General features: G+C 32.4%; 1 protein-coding gene across 7 annotated transcripts in view; it reads left to right on the top strand.

The window, feature by feature from the left end:
* Window positions 1–17,164, top strand: part of pard3ba (par-3 family cell polarity regulator beta a) — a 291,161-nt gene that overhangs the window by 41,113 nt on the left and 232,884 nt on the right. The window contains exon 1 of one of the 7 annotated variants that reach the window (NM_001328558.1): window positions 16,432–16,451. The exons of the other annotated variants lie outside the window; for them this stretch is intronic. The gene's annotated coding sequence lies outside the window, so the exon portion shown is untranslated. Of the gene's footprint in view, window positions 1–16,431; window positions 16,452–17,164 lie in introns of those variants that run through there. 7 annotated transcript variants of the gene reach the window in all.

Below are 17,164 nucleotides of genomic sequence, written 5' to 3'. Positions count from 1 at the left end.
CCCTAGTTACACCACTATTTTAAAGCTTCCTATGGAAAATATTAAGTTAAAAGAGAGATTTGTGAAGGGTGTACTCATATTTGCTGAGGCAGTATGTGGTAATATGGCCTAAATTTCTTGGCCTTTAGAAATTAAAATGTTTTCTTTCTACAAGATCTAACTTTTTTCGTGATCCACCAATTTCTCATAATATATTCAGACTTTTTCCACCGCTTTTGAAGTGATCCTAATTCCTTTGGAAAATTCTAATATAATTTGTGTGTGAAATTGTCTGCGAGGGAAAGGGGGCGTTGGAGTGGACGGATGATCAGGTCTGATTGACCTCTCAGTGGATGTTTCCGGCTCATTAGTCCTTGCGAGATGCCTGATTAGTGCTTTTGATTCTTCCACCGAGACCCCGTGTGCTTCTGTTTTTCACCGCATCCTCCCGTTTCCTGCAGGTCAGCCTACAGGAACAAAGAGGCCAAACATATAAGTGAGATGGACAACTTGCTTCCAGCTACCGGAATGTCAAACGCCTCGTAGTCAATTTGTCTCCAGCTGTGCTAGTGTGTGTGTGAGTGTGTCTGATTACTACCATAGCAAGGAACTATGGGTAGAGAATGAACATCTCGGCTTTTTTTTTAAGCGTCAGCGCTGTTCTACAAACTGCTTGCTGTTGTCAAAGCTGCACAGATGTGTTTTGGTCTCCATGGTAACTCCCTAGAAACCACATGTTCTGCCGACTCCGAGCTGCAACCGTTTGTTCTTTTTTCACAGCCTTTTCCGCTGAATGCTGTCTCGTCTGTTTCTGTATTTCTCTGCATGGATAAAGTGATGTGATGCTCATTTTAGTTTGAAAATACATTGTTATATACAAGTTGTATGAAATGTTGTGGTGGTGCGGCTGTCAGCTTGTATGCTTGATGCATTTAGGAGTTTTAATGCATTTAATGATGCATTTTTATACATTTAATTTATTTATTCATTCATTCATTTTCCTTTGGCTTTATTTATCAAGGGGTGTCCCCCTTGATTTATTCATTCATTCATTCATTTTCTTTTCAGCTTTGTCCCTTTATTAATATGGGGTCGCCACAGTGGAATGAACCGCCAACTTATCCAGCATATGTTTTACGCAGCGGATGTCCTTCCAGCTGCAACTCATCACTGAAAAACACCAATACACTCTAATTCACACACATTAGCTACAGACAATTTAGCTCACCCAATTCACCTATACCGCAAGCCACCGTGCTGTGCCTTGATTTATTTATTGTCTAATTTTTTTTAAAAAATTTGTGCATTTCCTAATTGTTTTTAAAAAAAAAAAAACAAACCTTAATTATTTTTGTATAAATGCCAAAATAAAAATAATTTACCTATATTTTATGCATTATATTTATTTAAGGCATATATATATATATATATATATATATATATATATATATATATATATATATATATATATATATATATATATATATATATATATATATATATATATATGCCTTAAATAAATATAATGCATAAAATATAGGTAAATTATTTTATAAAAATAAACATTTATGTTTATTTAAGCATTTATTATTCAGAAATAATTATTTACCCATATTGTATACATTATTGTTTACTTTATCGAAAGAAAATATTGGTAAAAGTCAGTTATATTTATTTTTATTAATTTATTATTATTTATTAATATTTATTTATTTATATTTTATAGATTTTTTATATTTATTTTTATGATTTATTTATTTTTATTTATTTATTTGATATTATTTATTTATTTCTTGTGTATATTTATTTATATTTATTTTTTATTTATTTCATTTTTATCTATTTATTTTTATTTATTCATTATTTTCATTTATTTTAGTTTTACTTTATGGAAATAAAAGTCAGACTTCCATATATAAATATAGTTTGTTTATTTATTTAGTTATTTTATTAATTTTAAAATTACTTTTTTAAATCTAATTTGTTTTATTTATTTTTATTTATTTATTTTCATTTTAATAATTTAAGTTTATTTTTATTTTTTATTTCTATTAATTAATTAATTTAAATTATGTTTATTTTTGTTTATGTATTTATTTATACTAAAAATGTTATTTATCATTAATTCATTAATTTAATAAATTTATTAATTTTTTTCTGCTAGAATGGATTAACATCATTGGCATTCACAAAATTTTTAAAACTTATTACAGCCATAAAAATGATATTTTAGCGCACCTCTTTGTATGGTTGCATATTAATTACATAAAACATTTTTTATTAAAAGTGTACTTTTTTTTGGCCCCCACCCCTATAAAAGAATCCAACCATATTTATTTAATTTCTTACAATTCTATATTACCATTACTGCATTATTGTCATTATTTGGCACCGAGCCAGTAGCTTGTTTCCTGCTGTTCAGAAGTGCGAAACATCACAGCAAGTCTGAGTGCTAAAATCAAGTCCGCACACATTCAACATGTTTCTAAACGCGTGTCGCAGCCGTGATTCCTCATAAACCCCCTGAAGCACCGATCCAAGCCCCTTCCACACATATCCACACACACACATACACAGACGCTTTGATTTACTGCAGGTTCCAGTAAAAGGCAGCTGCGCTTGCACAGCGCACCCTGCGACGTGACAGGTCTTATTATTATTTATAAGCATTCATAAAGAGAAAGGGTAAATTTGTCATTAATCTTGCACACACACACACACACACAAAAGCATACACACACATCATAGGCCCTGGGGGGAATTTGGGCGCATTGTGTTTCCCACAAAAGTCGCTCACATTAAAAAAGCCCATTCATTCATCAAGACGCTCATGCAAACACATCCGTCATGTATTTTTTTTCTCCCCTTCCAACGGTCTAATAATTAGCTCTCACTAAGCTAATGCCAGCTGCTCTCTTTCACCCTCTCATAAGACCCCCCCTCCACTGGCACATTTACCCCCCTCAGAGGCACCTGAGGGGCCAGCGCTCAAATGGAAGGAGTGATTTAGGAGAGATGAGGGAGCGGTGGATACCTGTGGAGCAGTGCTGCCACACTAACCATTGCCTTTCTGACCTACTCATGCTCTCACATTATCACATTTCTCCTTCATTCTTTGCTTCATTCCCCTTTGGAATCTGTCCTTTTCATTTCCACTTTAATTCCTCTAAAGGTTGGCATTTTTAACCCTCTCCTCTGAATTTGTTAACATTTCAGTAATTTAAAGGAGTAGGTTCACTCAAAAAATGTAAATATACTCACTATTTGCTCATTATCAATTTCTTTATAAACATTTATGAGTTTCTTTATTCTGTTGAACACAAAAGATGTTTTAAAAAAAGCTGAAAACCCGGACTTCTATACTTCTATGACTTCTATAATATAAAAAAAATACTATAAAAGTAAATGGTTACCGGTTTACAGCTTTCTTCAAAATATTTTCTCCAATACAGTAAATTAAAGGGATACTTCACCTTAAAAATTTACTCACTATTTGCTCACCTTTAAATGGTTATAAATCTTTTGTGTTCCGCATAAAACAACTTTTAAAGAAGTTATTTGAAAAAAACGTGAAGCATGTAATCATTAAATTCCATAGTAGGAATAAAATACTATGGAGGTCAATGGTTACAGGTTTCCAGATTTCTTCAAAACATTTTTGTGTTCATTGGAAGAAGGACAATAAAAAAGAAAGGAGAATAAAAGTGGATATAAACCTTTATTAGTTTTTTTCTTTTGTTGAACATCTGGAAACCTGTAACCATTGACTTCCATTGTAGGAAATAATACTATGGATGTCAGTGGTTACAGGTTTCCAGCATTCCTCAAAATATCTTTTTTTGTTTTCCACAGAATAAAGAAACTGAAAAATGTTTAAAAACCAATTTGCGTATAAATATCCGTGGAACATGCGGATAAATCGCGCTATTCGTGCGTAAATAGCCGCGTGAACATTTGAGGTTGCTCGCTTCATTCGCGCGTCACACCCCGCTTCATTCGCGCGTCACACCCCGCTTCATTCGCGTGTCAAATTCACATCAGAACAGACACGGATTCGCGTGATGGGCAGGGCTTCTGTCTGCCCGGTGACTCTAGCTTCATTGCTAAATGGCTAACATGGATTTTATGAAGAAAATAACAGTGTTTATGTGCTTTATGAAGGCTGAAAAACAGCGTTGATACGTTTAGGGTCGTGTCTGGGTCCTCTACATCCTTTCAGGGGTGCATCCAGCTCTTTAAGCTCATAAACTCCTCCAGAAACTGAACCTGGATGACGGAGGCTTTCAGCGGTGCTTCTGACTAAGCCCAGCCCAGTTTGATGAACTGTAAGATTTTCTGGAGTTTTCCCCCGGGACACCGACAACAGGCGATACGTCACAATCACGCCCCCACAAGAGCAAGCTCCTGATTGGTTAACGCGGCGTGAATGTCCGCTGAAGTTCAGATATTCGAACTCGAGTGATACGCGCAAAACGCTCAATTCGCGGCATTCACAGCGTGACATTCGCACATATTGCGCCGCAGGATGTCTATTCGAGCATTTGCTTTGACTTAACATGTAAATCCCTCGCGCTTGAAAAACATTATTTCTGATTAATCGATAAGCAGTTTATGAAAAATGTTCAATAACATTTGCCCAATGAATGATGTGGATTTTGTCACATGGCTGCATTTTCTTTCTTTTCAACTGGTTCGGACCAAAGTAGAGTTCTGCGCGGGACTAAATTTTGAATCCCACTCCCGCCAGGTTTTAGTCCAAACCCGAACCCTCCTGCTTATATTCAGCATTTGTTTACCCCCTGCCAACCCTCTCTCTCTCATTCTCACACACACACACAAACACACACATAGACGACAACAAACAAGCTAAATTGACACCTATACATACGCGTGCTTGCTTGCTCAGGAGTCGGGAGCGATATTGTTAGACCGCCCGCTTCCGCCCGCTCCTGCGCTTTATTCAGAAATGTACTCCCGCGCCGCAAGAAATATGGTCAGGTCCTGCGGGAATGCAGACCTCTAGACCAAAGCAATCAGTGTGGTGTGAAAAGGACCCAAAAACAGCAGAGAAATACAATGTATCGTTTGTTGCCCCTGGTCCAGACCAAATTAATCGAACCACAGATGTGAAAGCACCCTTACACACACATCATGATGTTGCCAAGTACGATAGTAACCTGGATTAACATCTATGTTGATCCTGGAACATCATTTTAGTTTAAAAATGTAATCCACACCTTTTCCCTACCCCTAAACTCAACCATAACTGTAGATTATTCCCAAAATCAGAGGGAAATAACGGTTGGATAACAATCATGTAGAAGTTCATAAACCTAATTGTCAGCCTAAACTTAACATAAACAGTCAACATATCCCTTCATTCCCTGATTGGAATTTTGTTCTAGGATCAACATTAATCCAGAAACATGTCCTACTTGGTGAAATCAGGTTGGCGTGCATCTTACAGTGCCATTTAAATTCCTCTACAAGTATCTATGAGTATATTCATATCACAAAATCTATAGTGTTTTCATCTTCTAGCATCATTATACCAGCGCACTGCTTCTTTTCCTCATGTGGCCACTCAAGCCATTTTCTCTCGTTATCTGACACTTACCACTATTACTGTGGGTTTCAGGATTAGGCCCCAGTGCATATTGTAAAACGAGCTGTGTGTGTGTGTGTCTTTCTCACACAGACACACGCAGAGCTGGAGGTGTGTTTGATTAGCAGGGGTCAGGCGTCATTTTCTCTTCAAAGGCTGTGAACGAGGTGCTTCATTTCCTGAGTCTGTCTCTCTGTCGCCAACACTTGCTTTAAGAGGAATTCCACTGAGATTACAAATTATACATGTGTATTTGTTTATGAAGGAAAAGCAGGCAAGAGAAAATAAATGAGAATGAAGTGTACAAAGAATGAATTGTTTGACTGCGGTGAGGAACTAAAACATTGATATATTTACTTATTTATTGAACATTGGCATCTGTTATCTTACTGCCTTGTATTAAAACGATAAGCCTTTATTGCGTCTAGAAAATGAAAGCGAACTGTAATATGTTCAAAGACAGTAAATCAGTGCATTGTTATTATTGTTTGCTGATATTTAGGGAGCATGCAGTTGCCAAGCAACATTATGATCAAAAGGCATTCTGTAAACAAATGATTGCCACATTCATGTGGAGTAAAATCCAGTTGTTGTTTAGTCAAACTTGTGTTTTGAACAGGGCAGGGCTGATTATGGAAAAAATCCTAATCACGATTATTTTGGTCATAATTGTAATCAGGATTATTTAAAACGATTATCAGTTGAAGTAAAAATTATTCGCCCTTCTGTGATTTTTTTTATTTTTATTTTTTAATTTTTTATTTTTTATTTTTTTTAATTTATATATATATATATATATATATATATATATATATATATATATATATATATATAAATGGTATAATTATATATATATATATATATATATATATATATATATATATATATATATATATATATATATATATATATATATATATATATATATTCCCAAATTATGTTTAACAGAGGAATTTTTCACAGTATTTCCTATAATATTTTTTCTTCTGGAGAAAGTCTTATTGGTTTTATTTCGGCTAGAATAAAAGCAGGTTTAAATATTTTGAAATCTATTTTAATAGCTCAATATTATTAGCCCCTTTAAGCAATCTATGCAAGTTTGAGTGTTTGCAGAAGAAACTACGGTCCCACTTTATATTAAGTGGCCTTAACTAATATGTACTTGCATAGGAATTAATAGTTTGTTACAATGTACTTATTGTGTAAATACATGTATTTACTGTGTACTTATGCTTGATTAAATGCATTTATGTAATTACATCTGTAGTTAACTTTTGTAATTACATTTGTAAATACACTGTTGACCATCCCTTACACCTTAACCCGCCCTTAAACCTACCCATACCACCAAACCTGTCCATAACCCAACCTCTATTCCATTTCAAAAGCACCACAAGTGTTCTCAAATACAATATAAACACCTAAGTACATTGTATTTATTTTTTTGATGTAAGTACATAGTAGTTAGGTACACTTAATATGAAACTACTGTTTAACCATGACTTGCCTAATTACACTAATTAAGCTATTGAAAATCATTTTAAGCTGAATACTAGTATCTTGAAAAATATCTAGTAAAATATAATGTGCTGTCATCATAGCAAAGATGAAAGAAATCAGTTATTAGAAATGAGTTATACATCTGTTATGTTTAAACTGTGCTTTAAGCATCTTCCCTGTAAGAAAAAACTAGCTACAAAACTCCTTCAGTCAAGTGATCAAGACACAGTTCCGATGTACAATTCAGAAGACATACCTTTGGGGACAAAGCAAAAGTCTTCCCAACTATATATATAATCATTTTGTGAATCTCTTTTCAGTACATTTATCAAAAAATACATACATCACTGTGCCAATGTCTAACTTAAATTTGAAACACAGCAGGGAATGATTGGGAAATATTCTATGGAGGCGAACTGGGGTTTGATCAATCCTGTTAATACATTTATAATTTTGCTCATGAACCGAAATTGAAGTACTTTTGGGATAGATATTTGAGCAGGCAGATAGCCACTCCTCATCACCTCAGATCCTTTTCCCATATTGCCCTTGAAGAATCAAAGGTTGAAGGGCCAGTATTAGACAGCAATGCATATAATTCAGAGATCTTGTTTAAGCGTACATGAAGAAAAAGCAGTTTTTCTATTTCAGTAAATTCAAATTGTATATCACCTTCTCAAATTATTCTTGTGAGTGCCATTCACGCTTGCTTTTCTCGCACAAATCCACCAGAGGCCACTGTCGACTGACTGACTGACCGACCGACCGATTTCCCAACCTACCCAACCAACCCATACCTCAAAAACTCACACCTGAGCAATGCAAGTGACTTCATTCTCCATATAAGAGGCAACTTTAAGCTGCCATCACCAATGAAACCTTTTATATAAAGTATTAAAGCACTTTCTCCTTCTTTCATTTCATTGTCATTACACATAACTAATTTTTCAGATTTTTTTGTTCTGTTTTATTTTTATGTTTGTATTGTTTTTTTTTTTTTTACCAAAATCTGGTTTGATTCCATGTCAACAGCTTCTTTAGAAATATGGCACGTTTGAGAAAAAAATACATGACATGTTCAATACTTATATCAAATATTGCAGTTGCAGTGTTTTTTTCCCCCAAACGTGTGGGTTTGTTTCCACAACTACCCTCTGGGGGTGAATCCACAACCCAGGTTTGTCTTTTAGTAGGTAATCTCACACATCTGGAGCCAATGACCAGCACACACACACACACACACACAGCAGTCCATCTCAGATTAGTCCGGTCTCCTTCTTAATCCCTGTAATCCCAGCTTTGTTTGCACAGCATCACCCAGAATCACATCGGGAGGATTTTACCTGTGTTTGTGTGCCGACTGTGTGCTTGCGCAGGCCTCAGCGCGGGTCATGCCGGTGTGATTGATGTCGATGCCCCTCTGTGGGCGATCACACTGGGAGATTTACAGAGACCTTTTGTCAGGTTTATTTGTCATCTAGAGTGAAAAAGTGGGGAGAATTAGATGAGGGAAAGACATGTGGAAAGAGAGCACAAGGAATGGTATGATGTCTATGATGGATTCCAGTCATAAAAATAGAGTTTACTGTTTAACATGGAGAATTCAAAAGTAGGCCTTTACATTAAATCACATTGCGTTGTCTTGAATAATAAAAAAACAAAAGGACTGCTATTGAAATATGACGTCTGAACGACTAAGTGGCGCAAACAAAGAAACTGAGTCACTTCACACAACTTTTTCAGTACAACCTGCCAAACTAAAGGTTGGATTTACAACTTGCACATAGGACAGACATTTTGCCTTCTGAACTAGCGGGACTCAAACTCTTTCCCAGGACAGCATGCCAAACAAGCTTTATAATCAATCATCAGCTAAGTGTGAAGTCTTAAACTGTTCATTATTGAGCAATGTCCCTGTTAAATAAATAAATTTCAAATCCAAGACGTAGTCGAAAAACAGGCATGGGGTCAAAACGGGGCAGTGCGGGGCTAAGATCAGAAATAAGGCAGGAAAACAAAAAGCAAAACAAAAATAATGCATAATGACAACAAACAAAGACTCGGTCCTCAACTGGTGTACAGTATGTGTGCTGTATATGTAGTCCAGATGATCAGTGATGACGGGGGGATTCAGCTGTGTGCGAGTCATCAGTGGTGAACGGCAACCGGTGTGTGTGTGAAACGGCATGACGGGAATTCTAGTTTGTTTGTGTGAAATGTGTAGTTCATCAGTGATTTGCCAGGAGTGGATCGCTGGTGATCATGACATAAATAGTGTTCCCAAATTTGGGGATTAAATAAACCAATTTCACAGTTCTCTAATATTGATCAGACATTTCTGGAAGATATGTTTGAAATGATGTTGAACTCCAAGCTCTCTTCCAAAAGCTAGTGACCTGGCTGCGTTTTTTTTCCCCCCTAAGATTTCTTGCATCAGCTTTTTATAGATAATCCTGTCCTCCACTGTAACACTCCAAATCAGCATCACTTTGACAGACGAATGGCTCATTCACTAGCCGTGGCGAAATCCTGTCATGACCTGGTGTTGATTGGCAGGCAGGGTTGGCATGGCAACAGGCTCTATCTGTCATTAGCATGCAGGTAGAGGAGGTAATGGATTACAAGAGAAAGTGACATTAGTCAGCATTGTTTGACATCGTGTTTCCTCAGGCCAGTATCTGTTTCAGCTGAGAGAAATGAGGGCCAGATGTCTGCTAACATTTGAATGCAAATCAATTCAACACTTAGAAGAAAGTTGCTGCTAGTTGAGAGGTTTTAATATTAGTTTGGTAGATGATGCTTCTTCTTTTCTGGGTGGCTTGTTAGTTTGTATTTCTTTCTTAATATTTTATGCAAAAAAGCACATGATTTTATGTATGTCCCAAAAAATAAATTAATAAAAAACAACAACAAAACAAAACCTGAACAAAAAAATACCAAACAAAAACAACAAAAATGAAACAAAACAAAACCTAAACTTAACAAAAACGTACATTAAAAAATACTAAACAAAAACAACACAACCAAAACAAAAATTAAATAAAAACTAAACAAAAACTAAACAAAAACCTAATCAAAATCTAGACAAAACCTAAACTAAGCAAAAATAAATATTAAATAAATACTAAAAAAACAACAACAAACCCTAAACAAAAACAAATATTAAACAAATACTAAACAGAAACAACAACTAAAATTTAACAAATCCTGAATAAAAATTAAAACGAAACAAAAACAAATATTACACAAATATTAAACAAAACAACAGCTACAACAAAACCTAAACAAAAACAAAAACTAAACAAACGTTAAACAAAACCTAAATAAAAACTAATCAAAACCTAAATAAAAACAAAAACTAAACAAATACTAAACAAAACAAGAACTAAACCGAAACCTAAACAAAAACGAAAACTAAACAAACGCTAAACAAAACCTAAATAAAAACTAAACAAATAACAAATAAAAACAAAAACTAAACAAAAACAAATACTAAAGAAAGACAAAACAACTAGGTATTTGTATATATTATATATATATATATATATATATATATATATATATATATATATATATATATATATATATATATATATATATATATATATATATAATGTATTTTTTTATTTTTATTTATTTATTTATTTTTTTATATTTTACAGAAGCTCTCTGGTTGAGGTGTTGACTTAACCATTAGTGACTAAACGGACAGTGTTTTGTATTTTTATATTAAGGAAACCAGTTTCAGCCCAGGCTATTAGGCACCATAACATCCCATCTAATGACATAGAACAAATGTAAGTGGCCTTTAGAGGTTAACAAGGCAATTTTTAATGACTCAACACAATGTTTTCAAAATTAGCTTTTGTTGCATGCTATTGGGCTGCATGTTTCATTCTCGATAGAAATAAAATGTCTAAATATATAAGTAATACATATATAATGATAAAATCAGGGTTCACACGGTCTTGGAAAAGTCCTGGAAATTTGTCAATTCATTTTCAGTGCTTGGAAAAGTTTTGGAAAAACAAATAAACCTAAAATGTTCTGGAAAAGTCATGGAAATTTAAATCTTATGAAAACACTAGCCAACATTTCTAGAATATTTTCATCAGACAGCAAGGTATTTTCAAACAACTATTTTGCAGATAAAAAAATTAAACAAACTAAGATTGTCAAACATTTTTTGAGATACTGTAATAAATCTGAACGTGCATTTTATTCTTATTTACCATGTGTACGTAGACATTACATAAACATAAGGTCATAAATATACTATAAATCCTAACAGTAAAAATCCCTAAATGAAATGAGAATGACCTCATAATTAAAAAAAAGGTTACTTTGACTTAGCAGAACTCAAACCCAATTAATTCTATTTTTTTTCTGTTAACTTGACTCTAATGCTTTAATTTGAGTTAATTTAATTGATTTATTTTAGTTTTTAGTCTATAGCAGACAACAAAATAATTTTTAAAAACATATTACAAATAAACACCCTCAAAATAATATATTTTTTATTGATATTAGTGGTTAAAAACTATTAACTCTATATTTACCTAAATATTTTGGAAAAGTCATGGAAACGTTCTGGAATATTTAGTTGTAAAAGTGTGCATGAATAATAAAATTTATAATTAGATAATAAAAATATACATAATAATAATAATAATAATAATAATAATAATAATAATATAAATAATAATAATAATAACAATAATAATAATAATAATAATTTAAATGAAATGTAATAAAAATTGAAAATATATATAGTTAATAATAATAATAATAATAATAATAATAACAAACATTTAAATTAAATATAATAAAATATAAATATATAATTATTTTAAAAAATAAAAATAATATTAAAAAGCTCAATTTTAAGAGTTTTGTTCACTTTATGTATTTGTAACCTATTTATAGTAGTTCCACCTACTTTGTTGAGCCATAAGTCTATAGTAGTCTATATTCTGTTAATACATAAATGCAGGTCATTTTGAAGAATGACTCTCGGTAGTGTTAAAAAGCTGAAAGTGTGTCTGCGTTACGGCCCTCGTGAGAGACATTTCTGAACTGCTGTCCATTGGTAATACTCTTCCAGAGGTTACCTGAAACATAAGGCAGCTTATTGCCTGCCTACTGATGTTAAGTAAGGGCTTTTCATTGTCTATTTTCCCTGTTTGCATTTGTGATTGGCTGAAATTGACATGCGCTCTTTTTCTGTGAGTCACACACATCGGGAATGACGTGCAGCATTTATAAACACACAATGACGGTGATGAATATCTCAAGCGCACACTTCGGTCCCAGAAATGGAGCTTGATCAGGTATAAAGCAGTTAGAGGAAGACCTGGAGACATATGGAAAGATAGAAATCTATGAAACATCTGGAGAAGTCATTCCCTCAGATTACTCTCTCTACCCCCCCCACCAATCCCTTTCTCTCTCTCTTTCTCTCAAATGAAATGGACAATATATTGTATCAGTTTTCAAAAACATAATTAAATCAAGAGTTATTGTTGGTTTTAATTATACATTGATAAACCCAATTAATGTTTTTGTTCGTGAATGGTGTTGTGATGTTGGGTTGTGTTTAGTAATCAACAGAGTTGTTTTTTTCACAAATGAATTGTGGTAAATAATATGTCAAATGGTTAAATAATTGTAATTGAAGTTTTTTATAGAAATCAAATCTCTCTGTTACTCAATTCAAATCAATAATTGCTTTCAGTTCAATTTAGTTCAATTCAATTCACTTTATTGGCAAGTGACATACTTCAGTACATATTGCCAAACATACTTTACATAGCGGGAAAAATATATAAATAATAATAATAATAATAATAATAATAATAATAATTGTAATAACAATAATATATATATATATATATATATATATATATATATATATATATATATATATATATATATATAACAAAATTATATATATTATATATAACAAAATTATAAAGTATATATATATATATATATATATATATATATATATATATATATATATATATATATATATATATAATTTTGTTATATCTTGTTTTGTTTGTTTTTATATTTAATTACATTTTTATCATTTATTTTTGTCTATTATTATTTATTTTTTAATAATTTTATATATAATTTAATTTTAATTTTTACATTTTATTTATTAATTTATTTATTTTTATATGTACTTTATTTTTATATTCATATTTATATTGTTTTTTATATTTTATATTCATTTTTATATTATTTATTTTATATTTATTTATTTATTTTTATATTTTCTATTTATTAATTTTTTTAATATTTGTTTTATAATTATATATATATATATATATATATATATATATATATATATATATATATATATATATATATATATATATATATATATATATACACACACACACACACACACACACACACACACACACACACACACACACATACATACACACATATATATATATATATATATATATATATATATATATATATATATATATATATATATATATATATATATATATATATATATAAATCCTTAGTTTGTGGCATTTATCAATATTATGAGCTCTCTTTCACTATCTCTCTCTCTCATGCACACTTTTGCCATCTGATCTGGATGATTTCGGTTTATTTTTCTGAGCGAGAAATGTCAGGCCATCGCACCACACAGACCAGGCTCTGGGAGCGATGGGCTGCAATATTTCCCCATGATTGATGATGCGTATTCCTGTCGCGTGTCACCGGTTATTGTTTTCCTGAAAAACAGTTACGGATGCAGATGACTTCAGATCCAGCTTCCTCCTCACGCTACACCTGCCCTCGCCGTTGATGTTTTCTTTTTTCTTTTTGTCTTTCATTAAGCCGTTGTTTCCGCTGCCAGACGTGATTGGAAAGGCGAGCGCGGGCAGAAGAAGGGAAGTGCTAATTCATTAGTGGCTGGCGAATGAATTCATCAGCCGGCCCGACTTTATGGCCGCTTGTCAACGTGCCAATCCGAGACGGTCAGAGACCACGCCGCATTTTCTCTCATTACCGTCCGCATCCTCTCGCCTCATAACGCCACCGTGACATTATGTTTGACAGCTTCTGATTCCCTTGTCACATCTAATTTGAGCATTGATGCTTAACGCACGTGCTCACAAACACAGACACCTGTCGGATGAGCTTTTATTTTTAGATATTATTTTTATATTTGTTTATTATTCTGCTCTCATGTCTCGTGAATAGCTTAGGAGGAATGTTTTTAGCCATTCAACCAATCAATTAAAAATAATTCAATACGGTAACACTTTAGTTTAAGCATAGCAACTCTGTTGGCTTACTGTATTTACCTGCCTGTTATGTAGATATTACCGCTTTATGAGCACTTGTAAAGTATGATCTTATTCTACATGATCCTATCCAATACCTAAACTCAACTACTAACTATAGGTTCTGTAGCTAGTTAGTTGTTTATTGAGTTTGAGTTGTACATTAAAATAGTGACAATTTAAAACAATATAATATAAACATTTCAACTCATGCTCGTATTTATCACAAACGCTTGTCACCTTAAAGTTTTTAATTTAATTTGATATTTGTTTATCATTGCGTTGTTTATTATTGAGCTGCATGACACTGGGTAAATATGCAATGTTTAGTGTTGCGTTAACGATTTCTTACGGTTTATTTAATTATTTAATAATCTCACTAAGATAAGCAAGCTATATATATTTTTTGAGCTAATTAAATAAAAAAAAAACACATTTTGACTTTTTAAAATCGCACAAAGGACTAAATTCTGGCATAAATTCTGATTCTTATTGGTTGTTGTCAGCACCTACTGGAGAGGTGGGGGTAAAGATAGTAAGGCCCATCTGATTTGGTCAGATTTGGATAAACATGAAGCAAACAAATGCAGCTTAGTTTAGGTATAAATTCTGTCTGTTGGCTTATTATCTGCTGGTTGTTAGGATATTAACTGTTTATTAACACTTATTAATTATGATCTTATTCTACATGATCCTATCCAATACCTAAACCCAACTCCCACTTTACTAACTATTAATAGGAACTGTAGCTAGTTGGTTGTTTATTGAGCTTGAGTTGCACATTAAAATAGTGACAATTAAAAATATATATATAAGCATTTCTACTGATGCTTGTATTTATTTAATTTGATATTTGTTTATCGTTGCGTAGTTTATTATTGAGCTGTATGACACTTGGAAATTATGCAATGTTTAGTGTTGCGATAACAATTTCTTACGGTTTATTTAATTATTTAATAATCTAAAATAAACAAGCTATGTATTTTTTTCTGAGCTAATTAAATAAAAAAAAAACACATTTTGACTTTTTAAAATCGCACAAAGGACTAAATTCTGGCAAAATTTCTGATTCTTATTGGTTGTTGTCAGCACCTGGAGAGGTGGGGGTAAAGACAGTAAGGCCCGTCTGATTTGGATAAACGTGCAGGAAATAAATGCAGCTTAGTTTAAGTTAACAATTCTGTCTTTTGGCTTATTATCTGCCTGTTATTAAGAAATAAATGTTTATTCTCTCTTATATAGTGTGATCTTATTCTACATAATCCTATCCAATACCTAAACCAAACTACCCAACTACCTTTCTAACTATTAATAAGTAGCTAATCTGTAATTTATTGAGCTAATAGTCTTGAATTGTACATTAAAATAAAGTATGACCAATTTTTTTGGTAACTCTTGTCGCCTCAAGTTTTTAAAGTTTGTTATTTAATTTTATATTTGTTTATCATGTTTATTATTATTTATGATTCTGGGAAAATGTACGAGGTTGTTGAGTGTTGCGATAACAGTGTTTCTTATAACTAACTTTGAATATAAAAATGCTATTGTATCAGAAGTTAAAAACATTAAATCATACTAAAATAAACAAGCAATATATATTGATATGATATAACTTAAAAAAACAACACAATTTTATCAGCAGCGACTCGGTGGCTCAGTGGTTAGCACTGTTGCCTTATGGCCAGAAGGTTGCTGTTTCGAGGCTGTGAATGTTTATTTTCCTTCAGCTTAGTCTCTTTATTCATCAGAGGTCGACACAGCAGAATGAACCAGCAACTTATCAAGCATATGTTTTATTCCCTTCCAGACGTAACCCAGTACTGGGAAACACCCAAACACACCCATTCACACACATACACTACGACCAGCGACCTTCTTGCTGTGAGGCGACAATGCTAACCATTGAGCCACCGTGTCGCCCTGTCAGCAAATTAAATATTTTAAATAGCATTTTCTATGTGTTTATCACACTGCTGTTATGTTTATTCTTTATTATTTGATCTGGTTCAGGAAGATAAATGTTTTTAGAAGCACTCAAAGATATTTTAGTCATTAAAAATACTAACATATCAATACATGATTTCTCTGCATATTTACTCTGCAATGTTATAGAATCTAAAAAAACAATTGTACACAGATTTAGTTTAATTGACACATTTTTATTAAAGTAAGTATAACATTTCTAGTGACCATTAATGCTTAACGCTTGTGCTACTAAGCACAGATGACTGTTTATTATTATTATTTAACCATTTCATATTTGTTTCTCATACTGCTGTCATGTTTCTGAGATTAAACCACTTTCGAAGCCAAACGACTGATGAATTTCACACCCAAGCACTCAAGCGTTACATTAGAGTCTGTTCTATAGACAATTAACGTACGCCTGCCCGTGTAATGTGTCTAATTATTGTCTGATGGCTGTGTATATTAACTTGTTAGTAATTGCATATTATTTTTTTCACCCCATTTAAGCACAAATAATGGGTGTAGTCCATATTCCACTTTATTTTAATCATAAAACTATATTTCTTTACAATGTTACAGAATAAACGCAACAGTATTTTTTATACATTCAACTTGGTATACAGTTTATGTGTTTATATTTCTACATAAAGTATTTCTATCGACCATTGATGCTTAATGCTTGTGCTACCAAACACCTGTCAGCATTGATTATGTATTTTAAATAATTACATTTGATATTTGTTTATTATACTGCCATCATATTTATTCTGTATTGGATCTGGTTCAGGGGAGG

This window comes from Danio rerio, chromosome 1, assembly GCF_049306965.1.
Source record: "Danio rerio strain Tuebingen ecotype United States chromosome 1, GRCz12tu, whole genome shotgun sequence".
Lineage (NCBI taxonomy): Eukaryota > Metazoa > Chordata > Actinopteri > Cypriniformes > Danionidae > Danio > Danio rerio.
This window is presented reverse-complemented; position numbering and strand designations above follow the sequence as displayed.